This window comes from Ambystoma mexicanum, chromosome 10 (genome assembly GCF_040938575.1).
Source record: "Ambystoma mexicanum isolate Mex_15411 chromosome 10, UKY_AmexF1_1, whole genome shotgun sequence".
Classification (NCBI taxonomy): domain Eukaryota; kingdom Metazoa; phylum Chordata; class Amphibia; order Caudata; family Ambystomatidae; genus Ambystoma; species Ambystoma mexicanum.
This window is the reverse complement of record NC_090932.1, coordinates 1,551,032,859-1,551,057,823: the sequence shown is the minus strand read 5'-3', so window position 1 is coordinate 1,551,057,823 and position 24,965 is coordinate 1,551,032,859. Positions and strand designations below refer to the sequence as shown.

General features: G+C 47.8%; 1 protein-coding gene across 1 annotated transcript in view; it reads right to left on the bottom strand.

The window, feature by feature from the left end:
* DRG1 (developmentally regulated GTP binding protein 1) overlaps nt 1–24,965 on the bottom strand; it is a 183,912-nt gene that overhangs the window by 7,701 nt on the left and 151,246 nt on the right. The window lies entirely within an intron of this gene.

Sequence of the window (24,965 nt, the reverse complement as noted above, 5' to 3'; positions counted from 1 at the left end):
AGGAGCCCGAAATTTCACTGCCCTGTGTTTGTAGGCATGCCTGGCCGACACCAGTTCCAACTGGGCGGGTGGCTATCCTACAGCCCCCACCCCCTCCTTCTGAGTGATTGAAAGCTGTAGGACTTTGAACTAATGGGAATTTGCATAAAAGGCAAGTCAACAACTGGAACATATCCGATTAACAGGACAAGGAGAGATGCACCTTCCAGGACACAGGACCGCAGAAGCGCCGGTGAAGCCTTGCAGCTGTGCAGACCCAGTTTTCATTTCTATAGGGAAGATCCGTGCAGGACGACTTCCTCCCTTGGGCTGGTGGGACCAACTTGCCTTGAGACCTGCTTAATTCTGGCTCATCCCCCAACTTGCTGCGACCTTCCTAGGCTGCAGAATCCCAATGCCCGTGGACCCCTGATCATCATCGATTACATAGTCTTCCAAAGAACGAATCCGGTCAAAACTTTGTGGGCATCCTTGTGGATCTACAGAAGGAAATCTTCATCCAAAATCCCCTTAGAGTCCAGAAGGAATATCCAACCAGAGCATTTCGTACTTTCTTGGCATTGGAAATAAAGGTTTGCTTGGACTGGCACCAAATTACAATCTCCTCCACTGGTCAAAATAACAGTGCCTAGTGTTAGGCTTTCTTGATTCTTTCAAGATATCCATACATCTGTGGCAGATTAAGATGTCCAAACTGGCAAGTTCATTGAGTGAGGTTGAGAGTGCACCGTTAGGCCCCAGTGCTGAGTGAGAAGATTGTACAGGCACAGGAGTTTGATGGGATCGAACATCGCCAGATTGCGCAGATGTGGATACCAGGGTTGTCTTGCCCACATAGGAGCAACTAGGATGAGCGTCACCTGTTCGTTGTGGATCTTGTTCACCACCTTCCTCATTAGAGGAGTTGGGGGGGAGGGGGCTGGGGAAAGCGTAACCAAATTTCTCTGACCAGTTCATCCATAGGGTGTTCCCCTTGGAGCCTGGCTGGGGGAACCTGGACGCGAAGTCTGGGCATTGCTTGCTTTTGTTTGTAGCGAACAAGTCTATTGTGGGGAAACCCCATTGAGAGAAGAGCTATTCTATGACTCCTGCGTGAAGTTGCCACTCGTGTTCTTCTGGTAGGGGATCTCTGCTCAATGAGGCTGCGAGAGAGTTGAGTTCCCCTGGAATGTGCTGCGACGATAAGAATATTTTCCGTTTGAGTGCCCATTTCCAAATGTGTTGCGCAAGCCTGGACAGATTTGGAGAACGTGTGCCCCCCCCCCCCTGCCGTTTGTTGATGTATAACATTGCTGTAGTCTGTCGGGACTTGCACAGATTGGTTCGCTAGTTGAGACTCGAACGCCTGCAGGGCTTTGAATACTGCCAGAAGTTCTAGTAGATTGATGTGGTTTTGTGCTGCCACATGAGACCACAGACCCCGAGCTGTGTGGTGAAGGTAGAGAGACCCCCGCCCCACACCCAGACAGTGAGGCGTCCGTTGTGACAATCGCTTGTACCTCGATCGTAGAAGGGATTCCCCTTCAACAGGTTCTCTTGTCCACCATCAAAGGTTTTGTACTAGTGTTGGTGAAATGACCACTAGATTGTCCCACTGACCACTTGCCTGAGACCATTATTTCGCCAACCACTCCTGCATGGGTCACAGTCCGTGAGGTACCAGGTAAATGCAAGATGCCATCATGCCTAGCAAACGCATAGCTTTGCGCACCCTTATCTGGTGGCCGGCCTGATGCGGTATTTGCAGCAACATGTTTTGCACTCTTTCCTATGACGGAGAGGCCAACCCTTCTTGAGTGTTTAAAACAGCTCCTAAGAACTGTTTGGTTGTCCTTGGCACTAGGCTTGATTTTTTCTCGTTAATGGAGAATCCCAATGGAAAGAGAAGGTCGATAGTTCTTTGGATGCTTTTTCTGCAAATTAGGGGAGACTCCCCTGTAATCAGCCAGTCGTCCAAGTAAGGGTACACTGGGATTGCCTCCCTGCGCAGGTGTGCTGCCACCACCGCCAGTACCTTTGTAAATATCCTTGGCGCAGATGCTATTCCGAAGGGTAGCACTTTGAAACGCAAAAATCTTCTGTGCGCTAGGAACATTGAAATATGAAAATGGGCATCTTTCATATCCAGCGTTGCCATGTAGTTCCCCCTTTCTTTAGTGGGGGGGGGGGGGATTACCTCTTGTAGCATAGTCATGAAGAACTTTTCTGGCTTGACATTTTTTGCAGGGCACAAATCTAATACTGGGCGCATGGTTAGATCTTTTTTTGGCACAAGGAAGTAGGTTGAATAAATACCCTCGTTTACCTGGTTGGATGGGACAATCTCAATGGCGTCTTTTAGAAGAAGCGTGGCGAGCTCCTCGAGGAAGATGTGCTGGTGCTCCTTGGAATGGGTCTCTTTTCGTGGTGGGTGGTTCTGGTGTTGCTCAAGGAGTTCTATGCAGTATCCGCCCATTACAGTGGACTGTACCCATCTGTCTGTGGTGATTCCCTCCCATGCATGGGTGAAGCTGGATATGCGCCCTCCGAATGGAGAGGCATGGGAAGGCGCCAGGAGCAGATAGTCACTGCTTTTGAGGTGGAGTGCCACCTCGGGAGGAGTTGCCTCTACCGCGTCCATAGGCTCTGCACGCTCCTCTTGGGAAATTCTGGGAGGACTGTCCCGGATTGTTTCCCCAGGAAGTACCTTGGCTTTGGCTATAAGTGGAACCCCTTTGAGAATTTTGGCTGCGGAAGCGACGAAAATTCCAGTTTCCCCCCTAGCCAGTGGGTTTATTGGTGATTTGGCCTAGAGACCTGAGAGTCTTGTACTCTTTGGCTGTTTTTAAGGCGTCCTCGACAGCCTTGCCAAAGAGCACATCGGGGTAGCTTGCGCCTCTGGTTTAAAAGCCGATTGGCACAACCAAGCATGAGGCTTGATAATAGTACCCTCCACTATTATTCTGCCTGCGTTGTCAAGATTGGTTTTTAATAAGCAGCTTGACACTGCTCTGCCCTCTGGGGCTACCTGGGCAAGCTGAGATTTCAGTGGTTCCAAGGCCGATGATAAAAGGCAGAGACCTCATCCCATTTGTGGAAGTTGTAACTGGCCAACAAGGTAGAATTATTAGCAATTCTAGTCTGGAAAGCCGCAGCGGAAGCAACCTTTCTGCCCATCGTGTAAATTTGTTCGCTTTACTGGTCAGGCGGGGCCTCAGAGGAAGCTAGGGGAGTACCAGCCCTTTTCCTTGTTGTAGTTACAACCAATGAATCAGGCTTCAGTTGCCCTCTGATAAACAGCGGGTCAGAAGGGGCAGGTCTAAACAGTTTCTCTATGCAAGGGTTCACTGCCCGCGTAAGATTAGGGGTTTTCAGCGATGGCTGTATTTTTCGCTGAAAGGATTGGAGGAGTGAGATTGTGTAGGTCTTCTTATCCCAAGTATTTCCTTTACAAAATTCTTATCTTGTTGGACCTCTTGAGTCTCTAATTGAAAGTGCTATGCTGCTTTGACTAACGCCTCATTCAGAAGGGGTTGGTTATCAATTGATGAGTCGATTGATGAGTCGATGACCCGGGGGTCCTGATCAACCGGTGAGTCTATGGGATACATATTTGCCTCAGGGTCTTCATCCTCCCTGTAATAAGGGTCTGCAGCCTCTTGGATAGAAAGGCCTTCATGGTAAGAGTCGGGCCATAAAGATCAAGGACAGCTTTGCACTGGAGACCTCTTAGCAGGGGATTGAGCAGGTAGAACACTAGAGCCCACTAGTGCAGAGGGTGCTCTAGTGGGGGTAGTGGACTGGAAACTTTGAAAATAGGTAGGGTCTTTTTCATAGAAGTTGGCCATGAAGGACATCCTTCTCATGAGCCGGTCTATATCCTCTGCCGACCTTGTGCTGAGCTAGGGATGACCAATGGTTGGGAAGGGAGCCCTAAATCTTCATCTGTTGGAGGAAGTAATACAGGATCTTTAGGCCTAGCCCCTTGAGATTTTTCTTTATGGGGGTGGCCCTAGCCTCCTGCGATCTCTCCCTATGAAGGGTTGTCTCCCTAGGAGGGGGTTTCCTCCCCATGAGGGGTCTTTGAGGACTTCTTCTTGGGCTTTTTCTCCCTACTTTGGCTCTCTAAAATGTGTTTAACAGACCGTTTGGCACCTGATTTGATGCAGAATGTCGAATTTCGGGTGCGGGCTGTACCAGAGCCTCATCCGCGGGTGATCGGCCTTCGGTTGGAGTTACTCGCGCAACGTCTGTACCGTCCTTCGATGGTCAGGACCCATCATGCGGCGATCTCGAACGAGAGTGCCCAGAGGACAGAGCTTCCACATACCTTTCCCTGGACGTGTGCGTTGCCGTCCGTTCGACACGCGTGTCGAGTACCGGCCTCGGGTTGTGTGCTTAGTGGTGGATGAAGTGTTAGCGCTTCCGCTGCCGGGTGTTGTCCCCCATAACAAGGCCGCCGGCCTGTCTTCCGGGGTCAGGGGCCTGCGATTGTGTAGCCAAAGCCACCCAATCGCCTTTGCCGTCAGAAACTGCGGCGTTGCTGCCATCACTGAAAGCACATTCTACTTCCATGGCCTAGAGTTGCCTGGCATAGTGGGCCAAGCGTTTGGTAGATCGGTCCTTTAAAGTCTTGGGCTTGAAGAGCCTACACGCCCGACAAGAACCCTCAACATGGTCTCTCGGGAGACACAAGTTACAGACTAGGTGTTCATCGACCCAGGCAAATTTCCTATTACATTTGGGGCAGAATTTAAAGGGCGTCTTGTCCATAACGAAACAATGTGGCAGCTAGGCGAATGTAGTGCAAGAAAAGGGGCATATACATTCTATAATGACCTCCCCCTCTCTCCCTACTGCCTGGGCAAAGCCCGTAGCGGCCTTCCAAGGCTGAAACGGATCCGTTGCTGAAGTCTTTCGACAGTAGTTTTTCTCATCCTTCAACGGCGTCTATGTTGATAGTCAGCGATATAAAGAAGGAACTATTGATAATTAGGTAAACGTAAAAGGCTATCAGCTGAAAGAGGAACTCCAGTCTAAGCGTCCGTCTAGAATGGCAGGAAAAACAATCTGAGGGACCTTGACACATGAGGGATCATGGGTACAGTGGACGTCACACTAAGGATAGTATTACTGGCACGCCCTGTCGACGTCCCTTTGAGTTTCGAAAACAACAACTAATACTCTGCAGCTTCCACTAGATGTCAGCCTATGCACAGCATGTGATCTAAGCATAAGCCTCAGAATAAATATTTTGAAACCCTGTAGACGTGGTCAACATATGCAAAATCCAATCATAAAACAGTTAGCGGTTCATAGCATTACACACCACATATGTATTCTCCACAGTTTTAAGGGAGGCATGTCACATTAAGGTGGAAAAGGAATCTGCTTATACAAAAAGAAGGGAAAGGTTACACATTTGCCATTGTGTATACAGTTTTCCTTTTCCAAGCCTTCTATAGGAAAAGTAAGGAACGCATGGTGAAAACAGTAAAGACGGACAAGTGATCACACTTCAAGGGGGGTTTATTAAACTGTATAAGGGTTGAGAAAAAACATCTAACCTAAATCTAAGATTGGAGCAATCTACAACCATCCAATAACAAAGCAGTACTAGTGGCGTCTTGTCAAATAAAAAAGGCCTATACTAAAAAAATTATAAAAAAACGATTGCCAATCCTTACAACTAAACTACAATAAAGTGTGGGACAATGTTCAAGAAAAGAAAGAAGTGTTCACCAAATGGCTGGGCCCTCCTTCCCCACGTTTTTAGCACGGGACAAGGCAGGACCTTTGAGCACAGCACACCCCTGGGCTTCGCCAGCACAAGGTTACAGTTCCTTTCAACAAAGTCAGGACCAAGTCTCTTTCCTGCAAAGGTCTCTTGCCTTAGAAAGCCGGCTGTACCAAAAATAATAAACAAAATTTCCTTTGGAAATCTTTTCACGTTGGGCGACTGCTCTTCACCTCTTGGATCTCCCTCAGCCGGGCTCTGATCTTTCTTGCAACGTTAGTCTCCATCAATCAGGTTCACTACAACCTTTCACTCAAAACATCACTTAACAGTCTCAATGTTATTTTCACCAACTATCCATTGTGGACATCCCTCTGTTGGGTTCACATTTTCCAGTTTCACAATTCTTTTTTTAGGTTCTTCTCTTTTTTTTAAGCTCGGTTCTAAGAGCCCCAAAGCCCCCCCCCCCACCCCGCCCAGCCAGGGTTCCCTTAAATTCCCCAGCCAGGCTTCCCCTAAAGCTCCGAGCCAGGCTTCCCTTAAAGCTCCCAGCCAGGCTTCCCCTAAAGCTCCATTAATACCGGGCTCTCAGGTGTGTCACTAGTTACCCGGTTTTTGTAGGCATCCCTCAGTCAGGTTCACATTTAACAGGTTCACAGTTCTCGCAGTTCTCTTACACGTCAAACTTGTGTGAGGGGCTTTGCTCAACCCTCGTAGAACCACGTTACACTAGCCTCTCTTTAGGCCTCTTGGTCTTCATAGTTTAAACCAAACACAAAAGGATTCAGTCAAGAGTCCTTCGAATGAGCGCCCCCGCGAGACCCAACCACTCTGCTTCTAAACCTTTTGATAGGGTTTCTATAGAGTTCAAATACACACGTTTTGTTCAACAAGGTTGCCGCCTGCAACCTTAGGACCAGCACAGTTTGATTTTTACTATTGGTCTTCTCCGACTCACCGGCTGTGCTGAGCTGTTGGAGTTTGTCTCGGGAATCCAGGACGGCACCACGGTGGCAAGCGCGTCTCCCTGCTTGGACTATCCCCACGGGAGTGGCCCTGTGTGCGGTTGTCACCTATCACACCACACACCAGCTGGATTTCCGAGTCTTACGTTTTACCTTCCGGAGGCTTTGCAGGGCTTAAGTGAAAAGAGCAAGGGCAAATTCCTCCTAGTCATCCCTCCTGTTCTCTCTGCCTTTCTCCTCCGTTTGAACTGCCGGTCCGGAATAGCTGCTTCCTCATGCTTTCGGCCTTGCTCCAACTGTGCTTTTATGCCTCATATCCCTGTAGGGAAGGGAAAGGGCGTCAGGTGTGCATAGTTATTGTCAATTGCCTGACTCTGCCGGACCCTTGCGCTGGGACCTGTCAGGTAAACAGCTGGTGTGTTAGTCCATTATCTGTTCACGGTGTAAAGTGTGTTGGAAAAAGGGGGAAGGGGTAGAACTTCCCAAGAATCCTACGGGGTAGGATGGGGAAAATGTTTTACACGGAACGAGCTACCGCGTCTCAAATGTCAGTATCCCACTGCCACTCCCCAAGAAACCCCCTCATCCAGGTGTTCCTCCGGCATTGGTTCACCCCCAGGAATAGGATCCAATAGCAATGGCTGTGTCCTGGCAACATGGAGGACAGATCCCCAGAGACTAGCGGGTGAGACACCTTCAGGTTTCTCACAGAAAGTAACTGACTCTTTCAGTGGGTCATTTAATTGCTTGCAGGGATCTAGCACACTATCGACATTCTGAATACCTTCCTGCTTCAATAGCAGCTTCGGCCCATGGGACCTGAATTATTTATACAGAGGGCAAAAGAGAAAATGTGAGACAGTTTTGTTAATTGTTTTACACTAACAATATGTAGAAGTGTTATGACACTATTTTGAAGAGAAATGTCCAACGGACAGGATACCCAGGCGTTGTATTCAGTAGGAATACACGTCCATCTATCAAGGTGAAGCTCAAGGGCATTAGTTTCCTTCTTGCATAAATATTCTGTAACCAAACTGCTCTCAGGATCTACCCAATAATTGAAGCCCTTATTTGAATTTGTATAGTTTTTGATGTGAACATCTTTACAAGTATATTACAAAATTTTAAAAATTATAAAATTAAAGATTCTTCGGTTCACAATTCATCCTTAAATTCACAATGCATCCTTAAAAACAATGCAATTATGTACAACACCAAGCAAGACACCAAATTTCATTCTTTGGCAACATCAAATTGCAAGAGCATATTCACTCCCTTAGAACTCCTATCATAGTTAATGCATCCTGCTCCCTGATTATTTTCACATTCCCTGTCAAAGACGTGATTAATCAGGGCTCTATACACCACTCCATGTCCGTATAGATGTTATAAACATTATCCAATATCAGACAAAAAAAAAAAAAAAAAAAAAACACACAACTCAATTAATTTCCCCCCCGTTTTACAATTATAAACCATAAGGCTCCATTTCTCTAGTCAGAACATTCTAGGGATTCGTTTTTTCCCCAGAATCAAGTCTATGATTAACAAAGGATGGTACAATGCAATAATCAAGGTTACCTATAGCCCCACATACATTGTATCCATAACAATTGTAGGTCATTGTCAACAGCAAGATTCACATACATTCCCATGTATTTTTGCCTTTCATTTGCAAAGTAAGCATAGGATAACACGAGGTGTTTCAAAGTTTCATTACCAGAATGTTTGCAAAATCTACAACCATCATCTATTATGACAGACGCATTGTGCCAATTTTTCGTACGATCTAAAGTTGCCAGCAGATTAAATTTAAAGCGCATATATAATGTGTGCACCTTCTGGCATGGAATCTGCCTGATGTATGGCAGATAGGGTTTCTGTTTGTGACAAAACTTTCCATATTCGCTTTAAGCTGTATAGTTCCCAATCGTGTCGGCTGTGCTTGCCCAATCAAATTGATTCAATTTCACAGTTTGAGGACGCTTGATCAAATCATCTTTCTCCATTGCACTTAGTTCAAGACTCAGTGCACAATTGGCCCTCTAATTGGAGTGATTTTGGGATCACATTCTTTAACAGGGAGGCCATTCTTCATAGAACGAGTTGGATGGAGGTATCATCATTTTAGCATAGTTTGCGAGTCTACGCCATAAGCATTTTGAAGCGAGTGATGAAAGCCCTAATTCGTGAATAATGAGAGAGTTCGGTAATGAAGATGGTAAGTGCAAAACATATCCTCCCTTGAATGATATTTAAGACTGGCCCAATAGCCAAGGTGCATAACTCTAAGCCATACAAAATAACTGCTTCCACCTTGAGAGTATAAAATTCAATAGAGGGATTAGGGATAATCTGCAGACCTTCAAATGTATTAACTTCATTTGTGCAATCAATGGAATAGTTTTGATGGAAAATGCTGCCTGCCATTTCGCTATTGAGTCAGTATTGGTCAAGTTGTATCCCAGATATAGCATTCCTAATGCCCTAAATGCCAACCCCTTGATATCCCATTGATAAGGTCTGAGCTTTCTTTGATTCTTAAACACAAGAATGTTTGATTTTGTTGGATTGAACTTCAAATTGTGTTTCACAGAAATAAACAAGGTGTGCCAGTTTATTTTGGAGTCCAAAAGGGGTCCGGGTCAAACATCAGATTGTCTGTGAAAGCTAACCAGTTAATGCGCAAGGCTCCAAGTTTGACCGGAAAGGAATTACAATTAGGCCATAAATTGTCAATCTCAGTCAAATACAAATTAATAATATGGCCGCTAAATTGCACCCTTGTTTGACTCCTATGAAGGTGGCAATAGGGTCTGTTAGTAACCCAGTTTGGTCTATTCTTACCCTATATTTTGTATTGTAATGCAAGAGGGCTATCATGGCTATAAGATGTGCTGGAATATGAAGAGATTGCATTCTCCGCCATAGAATATCTCTAATAACGCTGTTAAAGGCAGCAGAGAGATCTAAAAGGGCCATATAAATTGGACCATGGTCCTTCTGCTGCGATACCTTTAGGAGATGCGCTAGGATGGTAGCGTTCAGTTGTGCTCCCATTCATTTCCGAAATCCTGTCTGGAATCGTGAAAGGATGCAGTGTGATGAAATACATTCATTTAATTCCCTTACAATTAGTGCAGCAAAAATCTTCGCAGACACATCTATAAATGCAATGGGTCTAAAATTGCCTGGATCACTAAGCAAACCCTTTTTATGCAAGGGAATTACGTTTGAAGATAACCAAGAGGATGGTAGAGTTAGTTTGAAACAAGCAGTCAAAGTGACGTTTCAGGCAAGCTGCCCATAGCTTTGGATCGTCTTTTAAGACGTAGGGCGGTATGCCATCTGGCCCGGCTGCTTTCGAGGCTTTCAAGTTCCTTAGTGTTGTTTCAATGTCATCTACTCCCCAAGGGCAACATTGTGGGAGATCCGTCATTGTAACCTGGGTTTGAGAGCATACATATCCGTGGCTGAGCATATTTATTACGAAAGAATTCTACCCAGACTTCCCCACTCACAGCAGAAGAGGCGAGGACACTTTCATTAAAGTGACACGTAATGTTGACTACACTTCCCGGGTGTTATTGTAGATTAAGTCAGTGATAATTTTTTGATTATATTATTTTTGATATAATTACAAAATTTTAGAACTTTGATGTCATTTTTGTACTTTGTCAATATTGCTTTTTTTTCTATTACATTTGCACTTCTATCCATAGAGTTCCTTAGCATATTACGAATTGCAATGTTTTTCAGCTTTTTTCTATTCACAATTGCAGCCATATATATTCCAGGGAAGGCAATGTTTTAATCGCTTTTTTGAGCTGCGAGCTCCTCTAAATGCCCACGAATCATAATTTTGTTCCCCAAGTCACATGACTTGCAATCACCCGTGGACATCAGAGTAAAATTGATTTTTCTAATGTCTCGATTAACTAGGAAGTTCAGATTCCTGCGTAAACCTGGGTTCCACCTGATGGATAGAGCATGCCTATCCATTTCAGGTAATGACAGTGATGTAATAGCTTTATACACAGGCAAGATAATCTCAATACAACACTCCAATAGGCAGTTATCACTTAGGTGGGGATTCAAGATGCTACATAAGGATGTCATATTAACTAAACTCCCCGACACCACAATGTAATCGATCGTCGAGGCTTTAGAACCCCGAGACCATGTGAAGAGGGGATCTTTGTCAACAAATGGTACTATTTGCAGGTGCCTTGTTAAAAATAAATTAGCCCATAATTGACCTCTTTCATACAAGGACAAGGCATAAAGTTAAAATCTCCACCCAAGATAATTTGCACATTGGGAGTTTCAACAACATCATCCATCAATAGCTGGTTTAGTTTGTCAATTATACCATCCATATGAGTAGTAGAAGGATTCCAGTATAAGCAGATTAAAATGTGAGCGCTCACAAGAGTGCATGGCACCACTACAATCGCAAGCATTTCAGGTGAAACGTGGACTTGCAATCTTTGTTAAAAATGTTTGTGTTCATGTGCAGCAAGACCTCCCGAGGGGTGCCCAAATGCGCCTCTCTCGGCATGAGAAAAGAAAGCACAATACCCTTCAAAGTAAATATTCTGGGTTGACATAGTTTCTTGTACCAAGATTATCGCAGGCTGCTTATCACAATTCAGCTTGCTAAACCACAGATTTTTAAATCCACAGCAGTTCCATGAATTTACCACCATAGCATCATTTTATGAATTTTCCTTAACTGGTAATTCATTAATCAGTGATATCAAAGGTTCCAACCATGACAGACTTGATACAATTTGTGCTACCGACTCCGATTGAAGTCTTATTTTTTCGTTCAAACTTGCCATATGAGAGTCCCTTGAGTCTGCAGTCAAATCATGAGAGGGCACTGGCGCCTGATATTCAATAAACTTTGTGGCCTCTTCCATGGAACAACAGATAGCTAAGTTATAACCTAGCATCTCAAAGTCTTTCTGATGTTTCCGGATTAGTGAGACAATCATTATGGTTTGGAATTTACAAATCATTCGAAAATTTGGGGCATGGGGAAGTCGGATCCAATCAATGATTGCACAGAGCAGGTATCTGGTGAAAGAATTTCATCAGAGAGGTGCGATTTAAATCTGTGAAGTCATTTTCTTGTCCATTTTCTCGAAGAATCTTTGGAGCTTTGTTTGGATTAAAAAGGAACAGTTTAGGGCGCCAGCCTCTTTCACGGAATCCAGAGCCCCATCTGCTACCTCCTGTGGATTCACATTTGGCAATTTATTAGGGGACATTAGTAAGCCTTCCTTGTGCCGACCCTTGTTGACCCCCAAACGTACCTGACTTTCTACATTCAATTGTGTGAGGTCAATGATCGTTTTGTCCTCAAGTCCTAAGGCAATATTTTGATTAGTCAAGTTCAAACCAAATGCTTTCGCAGGCTGAGGGGCATTTTCTTTTTTTGTTGTTTATTATGGAAGCACCCATTTGAGTGTTCACATTTAGTGCACTTGTCTGTGCCTGCCTTTTTAGTGCTCTAGCATGAAGTTTTTTAGCTTTACATGACATGAAGAACGTGGAATGTTGATGCTCACATTTCTCTGACATATCTTCAGTAACGGATTGAGCATCCAAGTTTGAAACCACATTCAAGTCAATCAGGTCAGTGAGTGCAGAGGGGCAGTCAGGCATAACGTTTGATGAAAGAGGCTTTGGTTTTGGGCTACCAAACTGTTCACCTCGCAATAACTCGGCAGGCACCAAGTTGGCAGCCACCACAATTTTTTCAAGAACTAATATTCGTTCGTGCTGTAGTTTGGCAATTTCTTCATAAGGGGGAATCTGGATTACAATCTGGGCCTCAGTTGTAGGGACTTGTTGCTGCATGGGGAAGTCACATAGATTTGGTGTTGTAAGCTGTGGTGCGCATAATGGTGTAATTTGTGTGGCTTCAGACAGTGTGGTACATACGGGGGCCACCAACAGTGTGTTAGGTTTCCCAATCAGGATTTTCAATTCTACACAGTCTGGACGAGATCTCAGAAGTTGCGATTGGTGCTCTGAGTTCCGCATCATGGGTGAATTTGTGCCCTTTGTCGAGCAAATTCAGAATCCGCGTCAACACTGGAAAGTTTTGGAGCTCCTGTTGGTTAAGATCCACTAATGTGTCCTCAAGTGGATATAGTGGGAGTGATGAATTGGGCAGGCGAGGGTGTTCAAATATCCCTTTGTGATGGGTGGGTCGGCTCCTAGAAAACAGGGGAATGCAGGTATATTGTGTCACTAGGGTTACCCACCAACTTGTGTGCAGGCGAGCTGGCTTTTTGTTTCGTCTCTTTTGCTTCCAGGATCATATCCTCCTTCCCATTTTCTTTTAACTGGTTCAGGTTAGCAGCGATTGCCGCATGGAAATGTACCTGTTCCCTATACCAACGAGAGCTAGAGGCTGGGGTTGAAGGGCCATTTCAAAGCCGTGTTCTACTATGTAGCTCGGCCAAGACAACCAGAGCCTTTAATGATGTATCTGCGGGCGGGAGAATAGAGGATTCACCTACCTCACCCAAAAGGAGTTATCAGTGATGTGTACATTGCAGATACGATTGGATGGATAAGGTTGGCCATCATTTCAATCTAGATTAGTAATCTTTTTTTTTTTTAACATATGTTTATTTTTGAACAAGACAGGAAACATTACATACATTTGTAATCGACATTTAGTATGCATTAATACACATGAGTATTGCTTCCCCTTCCCCTCTCAGAGTTCATTAAGTAGATCAGTCTCCCTCCTCTTGTTCTCGCTCCTGCGGGGCGGGCCAGCTCTCCAAGACCCTCCTGGCCAGTTGGGGTTTATATGTTAAGGCTGGAAAGTCACTGTCGAATTCGAGGATCGGGTTCCAAATGTTCTGGAAGCGATGGAGAACGCCCCCCGTGGCCGCAGTCACCGCTGCAGTCACCTTCTCCGCGATGAGTACATCCCACAGTTTCATCCACCACAGTGGCAGGAGCGGGCCCTCCACCGACTTCCATGTACGGGCCACCACTATTCTGCCCGCCAGCAAACAGTGCGATAAGAGTCTAGCTTTGGGGCCCTTGTGCGGGTAACTCCCCGGAATCGGGGCGCCTAACAGGATAGGTTCAGGTTCTAGTGGGAGTGCGATGTGTGTCATTGCTGCAATGGCCGCCAGGCATTCTTTCCAGAAAGTTTGGGCCAGGTCCACCACATGTGGAAGAAGGATCCTACCTGGCCGCATCGTCTCCAACGCTTGATTCATGTGGTGCAATCTCAAGGGGGGATAGTACCATCTCAGTAGGATTTTGTAGGCGCATTCCCTATTTGTAACACAGGAGGAGGCTGATTGGGTACGGGTCCAAATGTCCACCCAGGACTGGTCCTCTATGGGGTGTCCCAAGTCTGGCTCCGATTGCGCCATGGCCCTGGACTTGAAGGTGAGAAAGTCCTTTTGGAGGAGCTTGTATAGTGTTGAGATCTTACCTGGGAGTGGAAGGTTGTTGAGAGAGTTCTATGGGTGTGGGCGGGCGTGTTGCTGCTTGACGAATCTGTGGGTGGGAGCACCAGTGACGCAGTTGGAGGTAAGTGAATCTGTCCGTTTCTTGAAGGTGGAAGTTATCCTTACATTGTTCGTAAGAGCGCAGTTGTCCTCCCTCGAAAATTTGTCCTATGGTCTCCAGGCCATCCATAATCCAGTTTTTGAAGTTCCCGGGGGCCAAGCCCGGGGAAAAGGCAGGATTCATAAACACCGGGGATGAGGGGCTGAGTCCCAAGGGGACTTTCTGCTGCTTCAACGTCCTATCCCAAATGCCCACAGTATGTCTGGTGGACAGCAATAGCTCCTGCCATTGCCGTCTGGTCGCCGGTGAGATGTGGGGAAGAAAGCGTAGGGGTAGAGCTAGACGTGACTGTTCCAAGTCCACCCACCTAGGGCGATTTGTAATTGTTTGCCATGCCTGGGTGCACGCTAATTCGGCCGCCACCTGGTATTTCTGAAGGTCTGGGACTCCCAGGCCACCAAGTTTCGCGTTCCCCATCATTGAGTCCTTTGGTATTCTGGCTTTTTTCCCCCTCCAAATAAAGTGCAGCATCTTCCTCTGTAGGTTCTGGAGTGCTGAGGTCGGGATCAACACCAGGAGGGCTGAGCATACATACAAAAATCTTGGAAGCAGGTTCATTTTACATGCACTGATCCTTCCCATTAGGAAGATCTCCTGGGAAGCCCAGCGCTTCAAATCAGTCTCCAGTTCTTGAAAGAGCGGGGGAAAATTCACTCGGTAGACCTCCGTTGGTTTGGCAGGGATCTGGACCCGCAGGTAGTTGATAGACTTCGTCTTCCATTGGATCGGGCATATTGGTATCAAGTCTTCTCGCTCTCTCGGTGAGAGTCCGAGCCCCAGCGCTGTTGATTTATTAAAGTTGATAGAAAAGCCTGTGACCTTTCCATAGTCGTTCAGTTTGGCCAGGGCGTGGGTTAACGATCTGCGGGGGTCGGTGATCGTTAGCAAGACATTGTCCGCGTAGAGGGCCAGTTTATGGTGCGAAGTCCCTACTTGGAGACCCTTGATTGCGTGGTTCAGCCTAATTCGTTGATCGAAGGGTTCCATGATCAGGGCAAATAGGAGTGGGGACAGCGGGCATCCCTGTCTCGTTCCGCAGGTCAGCGAGATGGGGTTGGGGGGTCGAAAGATTGCCGTTGATTCGGAGTAGGGTTCTGGGGGATTCATAATTGGCTAGAATCATCGTGCGGAATTCTTGGCCAAAACCAAACGACTCCAGGGTGAGCCTCATAAATGTCCAGTCCACTTTGTCGAATGCCTTGGTTGCGTCTAGCGCAATAAGCGCCATCTTTTTGTCTCCATGTGTGGCTAGTTCCACCAAATTCAGAGCTCTGCGGATGTTGTCTGCCGTAGATCGGTTCTTCAGGAAGCCGCATTGGTCAGGCTGAATTATGTCTGGGAGGATGCGGGCTAGGCGAGTCGCCAGGATCTTGGAGTAAATATTGGCATCAATGTTGAGGAGAGCGATGGGCCTATGCGAGGTTGGGCATCTCGGGTCGCCTCCGGGTTTGGGAAGCAGGATGGTGATGGACTCTTGCATAGATGGAGTTATCGCACCGGTCTCTCTAAAGGAATTGAACAGCTGTACCAGTGGGGCGAGTAGCTGGAGCTTGAAGACTCTGTAGAACCTGGTTGTGTAGCCATCCGGGCCTGGCGCACAGGATTTCAGTGATTTTATAGCTTCATCCACCTCCTCCGAGGAGATTGGTGCCTCTAGGAGGTCCCGCGTAGCGTCCTGGATACGGGGGAGTGCTGCTCCATGAAGGTATTCCCTTTGTCCTTTCAGATCCCATGGTGGAGCGGTCATTATCTGTGTCAGGTGTTCAGCTGCCAGGCGTTTTTTGTCCTGCTCTGCATAGTGGATTCGGTCTTGTGTGTCCCGAAGCCCAACGATTGTATGGTTTCGTTTTGCTTTGGCTAGTTTGGCCACCAGTAGTCGGTTAGCTTTATTGTTTTTGACGTAATAAAATTGCTTCGCCTTGGCCATTTGATGTGCTGCATGTTCGGCGTAGTGGGCCTCAATCTTCTGCCGTGCGGAGGGCTCGTTGGGTCTTCGGGGACCACCCTTTTTCTTTGTGGGTCCGCTCCGCTTTCCGGAGGTCATCCTCGAGGGTCAAGCAGGTCTGACGTCTAGTTTTATGGAAGGCACCACCTCGTGCTATCAGCTCCCCCCCTCACAACCGCCTTCATCGTGTCCAATGTGTTGGCGGGCGATGTGTCTGTTACGGGGTTCTCCAGAAAAAAGTTCTTGATTGTAGTGGCAATCGAGTCCCTAAGCGGCATATCGTTGAGAATAGGATCATAGAGCGTCTGGCTGGGTGAGGAGGGACCCGAGCTCGGATTTCCAAGGACACTGGCCCATGAGCCGACAGAATCCGTGGGCCTCTGGAGACCTCGTTGGTGAAGGAAAGCAGTTGGGGAGAAACCAGAAGGAGGTCGATCCTCGAAAATGTTCTGTGGACGTGGGAATAGAATGAGTAGTCTCTTTCAGAGGGGTGTAAAACCCTCCATGCATCCACCACTTCCAGGGTTCTGAATAAGCGTACCAGTACCAGGGCCAAGGTGAGGTCCCCGGATGATGGGGGATGGGACTTGTCAACTGTAGGATCCGGCACACCATTGAAGTCGCCGCCGATAATGACTTGGCCTTCCAGGAAGGCGGGGAGAGTGGTGCATAGGGCCTCGTAGAAGGCAGCTTGAGCTGAGTTGGGGGCATAGAATCGACACAAAGGAGTATAGTTCCCCAAGCAGCAGGCACTTGACGGCAACGAACCGGCCCTCCGGACAAAGCTTTGTGTCAAGAATCTGAGGATCCACCCCTTCCCTGAAGAGAATAGCTGTACCACCTTTTTTGGCATTTCCAGATGCGCCAAATTGTTTCGGGAAGAGACGGGAGCGTAGACGTCCGAAGTCGGCTGGCAATAGGTGCGTTTCCTGCAGCATGGCCACCGTGGCCCCATCATTGTGAAGTTTCTGTAATATAGATTTGCGTTTAGCTGGGGAATTTAGGCCTCTGACATTCATTGAGATGAAATTCAAAGTGGAATGGTCTGAGCCGCTGGGCGCGGGGGTTGGCACTACTTGTGGGAGAACGGGGAAAGGGGTTGCATCAGCCAACATCTCTTGTATCTTGCATCTGCGTGTTTCCATGCCATTGAGTTTTTTGCTCCAACCTCCAACAGGGAGGTGGCGAATTAACTGGAAGGCTGCTAAAGGTCGGAGAGCTCGTCGCCTCTGGAGCGTGAGAACGGACAAGTCTTGATAAATTTGGATTGGGGTGCCTTGGAAAGTTATTCGATCGCGGGATCGGCTGATTGCGGAGATAGCTTCCTTTGTCGTGAAGAAATGAACCCTGGTAATGACATCGGGTGGGGGGTCTGAATCCACTCCCCGGCGAGGGCGCATCCTAGGAGTGCGGCCCAGGAGGAGCTGTGACTTCTCGAAGTCCGGGAGAAGAGCTTGAAAGAGGTCCCCCACGGATTCAGCCAGGTTTTTATCTGTTTTCTAGGTCCTCCTGTTTAAATTCCATTGTTTCACATTTGTCCTGGAGGAATCTGATTGAGCGTTGGATCTCCGTCAGGGTAGATGCTTGGTCCTGGGTCCGGTCTTCCACCTCCCTCAGCCTCTTTTCAGCAGTTGTTACCCTCTGGTCGATGTTCTCTAGTTTGGTAGAGAGCTCCAGCATGCATGATCTGAATTCTGATTTAATGTCCGCCATGAAAGCTTTGATGTCATTTTTCGTGGCGAGTGAGCTCTTGTTTTCTGGAGTCCCCATGGAGGGGGAGGAGGGGGGGGGGGGGGAGAGATCAGGGGGGTCTTGTCTTTTGGGCTTCTCAGACACCAACAGCATTGTTGCAAGATCTGCGTTTTTGCCGGCTTTGGGTTGTCTGGACATGTTCCCCCGGGCAAACCAGCGGATCAATGTGCTCCGGAGCCGGGCGGGAGGAATGTTGGAGCGTTAGCACAGCAGGCAGAGGGGGGGGGCTGGAGAGGGTGGGCCGGGGCGCCCCAGGAAGATCCTCTCGTGTGTCTGGAGAACGGGCAAGGGGCCAGTGGGCCCAGCATGGACCTCAAAGTTTTTGGGGGGGGGGGGGGGGTAGAGCAGGGGCCGGGAGGCCTCGATCACGAAAACGGAGGCACCCGGTCGGCGCCGTCAAAGTTCCACCTCCTCCCCCGGCTCACCTCCACCCCCGGGCCGGGGGCTCTTCACTCGTCGACAGCACTGCGCAAATTCCCCACCACTACCCCCGGCCGTCCGCGGTGCGTGCGAGGCCGCAGATAAGGTCGCTGGGATGTCCGCAGGAGCTCCCCCTCGCCAGCTCCAAATGCAACTCCGCCGGTCGCGGCTGGGATCGGAGGGGCCGTTATGTCGCGGCTTCCACGCTGGCCGTAGGGATCGGGAGGAGGGAGCTGCGAGTGCGCTGGAGAGAAGACTCTCGGTGGGCTCCCAGGGGTAGGAGCTCCTCCCCCTCCTCTACGCCAGGCCGCGGCTTCTGCTGTTTCCTAGGCCCTCGTCCGCCATCTTGGAGGGAGGAGCGGGCGGGGAACTCAAAGACTCGTAACTTCGCGGCAAAGCCCTGGAAAGCTCCCAGAGCGCGGCCACCACTGCCACAGGCTTTCATCGAGCCCTGGTGAGAGCGGGGTCCATCGTCTTAGCCCATTTGTGGCCCCAAAATGTCACGGCAACGGGCATCCCACGGAGGCCATCAAGGGAGCGACTGCATTGTCGGCGCTCCAGGCCACGCCCCTGATTAGTAATCTTTAGGCTGACAATTTGGGTGCTAATTTGGTCGCCAACCTGAGTCTCTGGCATTGAAGTGTTTGAGGACACCGCCATGCCGGGAATCATGACAACAGGTCCTAAGGGATCAATACATCCTTACGAGCACACCTCCCCTTTTTTTTGGTCTGATTTACTGTTTGTGACATGTTGTCATCTGACATTCCCCTCGCTCATAGTGGAGGGTGACCCGTTCAAACACCTTTTCCCACTCCTTAAATTTTTAACCATTCTTTTACGCTAGAAAGATTTTTTTTTTATTGTTTTTGTTGTTCAAAATATAGTATAGAAAACCGACGTTACCTGGACTTACTACCGCTTCCTATGGGGAACCCAATCCACAATCAAACGTTCTTTAAGAGTTGCTTCAGGCAACCATTAGCAAGCCAGCCCGACAATAAATTTTGATCATAGGTCGAGTAAAGAACTCCTCACAAGGCAGTACCTGAGCAAGTCAAAGGAGCCTGCGCCTCGCCGGCCTAGCCAAACAGCCACACTTGTGAGCACTTCGGATGCGCGTGCACTGGTGCCAATATGGCGTTGGAAGGTGACGGCAGGCTGTGGGTGGCACAGTGGGAGGAGTTTGAAGGGGACGGGCTTCTGAGCCTTCTAGCTGCGTCTCGCTGTTACGGCAATCCACGAACTTCAGCTTGCCGATGGCGAGGGCACAGGACAAGACCAGTGGCAGCTTGCATGCAGAGCTTTTTTTCAGCCAAACAGCCACACTTGTGAGCACTTAGGAAGCCCTTACTTAAAAGCAACTTGGATTGAGGACCCATATTTTGCTGGTGGGACCATAAATCCGAAATGCGCAACCTGTATAACATATCTTCACATATTTAAGCCATGGTAACGTGGCTGCACCTGGGAATTCTAACTATTTAGATCAAATCATCAGATAATCTTTAAGAGTTGTGTTAGTCCAGATCTTCACCCAGTAAAACCGTTTGTTTTGTTGCCACAAAGAACCAGCCTGACCGTTTGCGAGACTACTGGTGAAGTCTATGGGTACAATTTTGTGAGTTCACTACTTCTGGAACGGTGATATTCAGCACAAGGAGGATTATTTCAAACACACTGTTCCTTGGCAAGAGATTCTCCAATCAGGGATACAATCTAGTTAATTCCAAGCAGGCCCACTAAAACAAAAGGATTTCCCAAGCTTATAAAGAGCGTTCCTAGCCAGACAAATGTGCTAGAAAACGCCAAATCACTCAGTGCAGTACAGGCTACACCTAGCAGGATCAGAGGAGAAAAAAATAAAGTCCAACATTGCAGATGGGACAAGTATAGACTTGGCCCAGCCCCATGAGCCCAAAGCATCGTCAGGTGCACAAAGCGGAAGGGACTGACAATTACAGATCTCAATTAATTACAAACAGGTTGAGAGCATTACTAGGAGACCACCACCCGAGACAGGGTGAATATAAATACTCTAGCCCCAGACAGACAGCATGGGCTGCACCACGAGCAAGAGGCCTGTGTTTGGAGTAGGCTGGAGATTGGAGGGCAGTGGAAGCGTAGTAGCAGTGGAGAGCAGGAAGAGGTGTTGAGTTAAAAGGGTCAAGAAGGAGGTGATAATTAGAGAGCATATAGTGGGGGGAGCAAGGAGGAGCTGGTGAAAATTCAGGGAGATGAACAGAAAGTGGCAACACCAGGAGTAGGACTGTGGCAAGAGGAGGGCATCAGGCCAGTAGAGTGGAAAGCAAGAGCATATGCTAGGTGCAGGAAGTGGTGGCACCATCAGAGACTGAGTGACATGGAGGACGTAACATCGAAGGGAGGGCGATACGGATTGGTGATATGATATTTTATTTATATCGCACCTATACACAAGTGGTTCAAGGCGCAAAGAGGCGAGGGTGTGGCACAAGAGGGAAGACAACGATCGTACTAGACCCAGTGACATTGTGATTGCGCAAGCACAGGGGAGAGAAGTGCCAGAGGAAGGGGAGGAGGTGCAAGTGCAAGACATACGCTCAAACAGGAAGAGCGGCCAGCAGGTTGCAGTGCATGGCTAAGTGCAAAAAATAGGTGATAGATAAGTGCCAGTATGGGGGGGGAATAGGGGTGGGGGGGGAGGGGGAAGGTTACAGATACAGCCCCAAGTGCAGGGTTGCCAGAGGGCAGTGCAGGTGAGCAACTGGGAGGGCAGGAGCCTGGGCCCATGGTACAGAGGGTAGCCGGGTAACCAGTGCAGTACCAAACAGGAGATCAGCAGTGTAGCGGAAGAGAAAGCAGAAGCAAAGAGGAAAGTCTTGAGCTACTTCCGTAACAGGAGATGGTTCTGCTCACGTTTCAGAGAGGCTGTTGCAGAGGGAAGTTTGGAGGAGGAGACTTGCTAAAAGGTCAATACAAAGATGGAAAGGAAAGGAATCGGGAGAAGAAAAGAGCCAAACCGTAACCAGTGAGAACAGGCAAGTTCCAGCAGATCTGGATGGCCTCAGCCAGGCCCAGACAGGAGGAGGAGGTACAAGCTGGGACCTGAGGTTTGAGAGTTTAGAGAAGTCGGGCAATAAAGACCAGACGAGACCCTTGGGCGCCCTCCCTCTCTAGCACTTCCTGCTGGCACTGTCCAATAACTCAGTTGAATAAGCCTTCTTGAGAAGGGAGCAATAGATATTAGATATGTAACATAACAATATACTTCAAAAATACACTCAGTTTCAATAAATCAGTAGATACTCATTTGGGATGGCACACAGATAATTCCTACACCCTGAGGGGACTTAAATAGCTAGGATACTGTCGACATTGATATATCACTGGCGCATTTAGAGCAATACCGAGTTTGGTGTCCAAAGGAAAACATGAGGGAATAAAACAAATATTCTTAAGCAGGTAAGAACTTTTGAACCCTGCACTGCAAAGTAAATTAACCCTTTCCCAGCTAATCAAGTTACAGAATGTGTGACTTTTGTTGCGGGATAGTTAAAGCACAAAGTCAGAGGATGGAAGAGTCTTTCAGGGAGCCAGGACAGCCAATGTCAATGGAGCAAAGGTCTAGGTGAGCTGAAACACTTCTTGTAGGTGAATGGAATTTATGGCACAATGTTTTAGAAATCTTTGTAGAAAATGAAATCGCTGTAGGGCCACAAGCTGGGAGGCTTGTCAGGGGCAAAACTGCAAGCAAATCTGCAAAAGCAACTAAACCAAGTCTCAACTAAGAACTAGCAAGGCCACAGCATCTTAGGTCTGAATAACTTGGTTCCAGCTGGCTTCTGTTCCAGTGTAGGGTTGCAGATTACGTTTCTGGGCCTCAGTCATGGGGACAAGAGGGAGGACGTCTGGGGACTCCGGCACTACGAATTGAAGGTTAGCGGCAGCAATGGCCAGACTTCAGATTCAGCTTCTCGCAGCTCTCGCAAATAGCACCGTGGTTTTCGGATACCATGTGGACTTTCCTTGCATCTGGGGTCCAGCACTCTGTTGAGGTTGCTCAGGCTTGGTCAGTCCTGCTTCATGGAGTCTTGAGGATCTGCCTGTAGATCGAATCAGACTTAAATTAGACACTCGATTCTGGTGTTCCTCTCCCTGGCAATCAGTTCCTGCAGCAGCAATGGAAGTACAGCCAGCTCCGAGAGGATTTCCAGACGAGTTCGTTTTGGGGTTGATTGGTCGCACCAATCCAAGGAGAGAAGTCGTCCGTTGCAGTGCCTCGAGGCGAATTCAGAGCTTCAGCAGGGCTTCACCGGGCAAACCAACGGTCCAGGAGTTGCAGCAGGTGCCTCTTCCAAGTTCTTCTTCAGATTCCTTCATCCAGTGGTCGACTGCCTTCCAAGCCAAAAGCCTTGCCTTTTATGCAGGTTTCTCCCAGTCATTCGCAGCCTAGCTGTCAATCACGCAGCAGGGTGGCTGTCCTCCAAGGAAAGCCAGCCAGCCAACCAATCACCTTTGGGTGCATTCCTGTAACCAAAGGGATTAAGCACAGGGAATTGCAGGCACCTCCCTCACTTCCTGCCCTGCCGGACACTGGAGCCAGAGGTAGGCCTCACCAGTGAAACCCGCCAAAGACAAAACTAACAAAGGGACCAAACATGGTTTGGCGCACAGAGTAAATCTCAAGAAGGACCTTTCCAACAAGAAATGGCGAAAAAAGACCGGGCCATTTTAACAAGATGGGCACCCATGGGTGCTTTACTGCAGCTGCAATTGCAGCCCGCAGTAGAAACACACAATGGTTGGAAAAAGTAAAACACTGCCACCAGCCATAAATTGTAGAACGGTAACATAAAAATGGTACATGAGAAACTAGACAAAGGGGATACTAAGTAACCCCTCTAGCATCCTATGGTAAGATAGTGTGTGCTGGCTCTAGTAAGTTACAAAATGCAAGTAAAGTCAATTTCACTTCACTGCTCTTGGAAACAGTAGTTTAACCAAGTGCAGTTATGCAAACCTTTGGGAAATCTAAGAGACTTCCCTGTGCCACTGCACTTAAGGTGCAGTGTGTCACAATGTTAAGATGATGCCTGTGGAGTTTTTCAGCCTCCAAAGTCAAAAGAAACAGTCCAAATCACAGAAAAATACGAGAGGGTGGGGGAAAAAAAAAGTCACTCTACAGGATAAAAATGTAGTACAAAAGTCCAGCAAAGAGAGCTGGAGGTCTCTAAGGTAGAAGGGAATTAGAACATTTGAGAATTCTCCCCAATACCCCCTCTCACCTAGTATTTTACGCTTTTTATGGGTGGCCTTTTTATGTGTCTCCATAGCGTACGATTGGAGTTATAGCTCCCTATAACTTTGGACTGACTAATGTACTATGGCAGCGCAAATAATTTTAAATACAGAGGCTTCCTTTTCAATTCTCTTATTTCTTGGGTGAACTACTGTTCCCAAGAAGTAAAGTATCGATTTAAGTGAGCCAGAACACCCCATCTTATGTGGAGTGCTTGGGGATACAACGTATCCCCTTTGTTACTTACCTGGTAATATGTTACAATTACAAGTTTACTTGAATTGCTGGGGCAGTGAAACGGTTATAAGTTCGAACCAAAAGGTTAAAAAATAAAAACAACAAAAGATTTAAAAAAAAACCCGAACCTTTTGTTTTCGGTCCTATTGACCCGAACCTATTGCATTCGGGCCTTTTGTAATCGCACTTTTAACCGGACACAGTTTTATGACTTTTAGTCTCATTAGTTGCAGGCTGTTAAATCAGCCTCGGTAATTCACAGAAGACCTTTTTTCTAAAATGGTGGGCTCCTTTTTTTGCCATTTCTCGTTTGCTTGTCTTGAAGTCTTCCCCTGCCATTCCAGGCGGGAACAACATCAGTGGAAGTTTTGTTTTCGGCAGGAATCCTTTGTATTGCCCGCCTAGAGTGACAGAAGGCAGGAAGCGAGCGAGGAGTCCAAGACTCTGCCGCCCTTTGTCTTTCACCTTGCCTGAAAGAAACCCATTCTCAAAGGGGGGCTGGCTGTGCTGATTGGATAGCTAGACCGCCCCTTTCTGTAAACTGCAGGGAGAGATCACAGAAGTTGTGCTGTTGTTCCCGATAAATACTCTGAACCTGGAAGCTGCTGACAAGTCGACCACCAGAGCTGAATCTGAAGAGGAGACGTCTATCAATTTCCAGCGACCGGAGAGCCTGTGGTGTGACTGGACCCTGATGCAACCAGTCTTTCCAATCGACGCCAACCCAGAGGTTTATGAGCTCCACTAGTGTCAAGACGACCTGCATTTTGAGCCACCCCACAACGTGCTAAGACCTTGCTCGGCTGCAAACCGCCAATACCCTTGGCTCTCGAGCCTGATTGTGGTGCATGGTCGTCCAAATCCATCCGAAACGTTGACCCCCTGCTGGATCTCAAGAGACAAATCGAATCCCTGAAGCCTCCTCACCAGAGTGCAGGACCGGGAGCATGAAGAGAATCCGACGGGCGATATCAGTTCATCTCGCTGCTGTAAAAAGGCATCAGATCCACGAGAATCGATGTAGAAACCTTC